At 37.8% G+C, this 1,435-nt stretch overlaps 1 pseudogene; it reads right to left on the bottom strand.

The window, feature by feature from the left end:
• Positions 1–1,138: 1,138 nt before the first annotated feature.
• LOC109375612 (dynein light chain 1, cytoplasmic-like) lies at positions 1,139–1,408 on the bottom strand (annotated as a pseudogene).
• Between the last annotated feature and the right edge of the window lie 27 nt (positions 1,409–1,435).

Below are 1,435 nucleotides of genomic sequence, written 5' to 3'. Positions count from 1 at the left end.
CACTTCTCAAAACCAGTTATCAGTCACTTTAAAAAAGAATCGTTTTCCTCATGTTTAATGAGCATATTGCAGATTTTTATACATGCCATCAAATAAACATTTTTCAGTTTATGCGGAACCCAAATATCAAGCTTGCTTATGTATCCATGCTTCTTCAGGTGATCATGAATGCTTGAATGATGTATGTTCAATGTTTTTGCAATCTTTCGTGTTGTGTAACATGGGTTTGACTGGATCAATGCCTTTATTTTGTTGTCATCAACCTCAGTGGGCCTCCCTGACTGAGGAGCTTCGTTGAGATCAAAATCACAAGCAAGGAATTTTGTGAGCCATCGTTCCTGTAGAGCATTGTCACCATAAACCTTATGCAACTTTTCACAAGCTTGATGCGCGTTCTTTTCTTTATGGAAGTAAAACAGTAAAATATGGCAAAAATGCACAGTTTAGTCTTCCATCTTCAACTTGTTGTAAAATCTTCAAAATTCAACCAAATTGCTCAATTTTTTTAGAATGAAGCTAGAACTGTCAGCTGTCAGATGACAGCAATAACATAGATGTGAATGACTCTAGTACTCCAAAAATGAACTAGTGCCATTTGTTGCAAACATACGTCATGAATTTTCCAACAATCCAATACCTTGATCTTCCTAAAGGCTGTAGCAAAGGCAGGCCAGTAGTGATGCTCTTTTTGCAGATGGGAAAAATGAGGCTTTGAGGTATTCTCACATAGCAAGTATGATTCTAAATGCAGAACTCTTTCCACTACACTGAAGTTTCTTCTCTATAAATATTTTTTAAATTGATAGTGTACAATGACCCATACTTGGAGAATTAAACTGAAAGAAATATTTTTTTCAACAGATTTATTTATTTATTTTTGGAAAGAATGGATTTTGAGAAAAAACATGGGTCAGAGAGATATGAAATAGAAAATAAATACAAATGTAAGCTGTTCTGCTAATTGTTTTATAACTACAACAAACAAGTACAGAGAAAGCCCTGTACAAAACAACACTAAGGTTCAAGATCAAGATGTTCCTTTAAGCAAGGCTGAAGATTTCAGTCTCTGGTACTTGGAATTTAGGCTGCAGTCTTTGGTTTTGAATGCATCAGTGGGTGTGTAGCACAGTCTACGCTTCTAACCAGATCTGAACGGAAGAATGGCCACTTAGCCCAGGTAGAAGTAGATGAAGGATGTGGTTTCATGTGTCACGTAACTACCAAAGTCCCTCCCCATGGTGCACTGCCAGGTGGGGCTGTGCTTCTTGTCAAACTCTTTCTTAATATGGGTCACGGGGTCTTTCTCCATGTTGTATTTCTCCAATGCCTGAGGAGCATTCTCCACCGAGTCCCGTTATATCTCCTCAAATGCATCAACATTTTTAATCACCACTTTTTGGTCACACATGGTTATAGTGGAGCAGGGGCTGGCCAA

Source organism: Hipposideros armiger, unplaced genomic scaffold (assembly GCF_001890085.2).
Source record: "Hipposideros armiger isolate ML-2016 unplaced genomic scaffold, ASM189008v1 scaffold_982, whole genome shotgun sequence".
Classification (NCBI taxonomy): Eukaryota; Metazoa; Chordata; class Mammalia; order Chiroptera; family Hipposideridae; genus Hipposideros; species Hipposideros armiger.
This window is presented reverse-complemented; position numbering and strand designations above follow the sequence as displayed.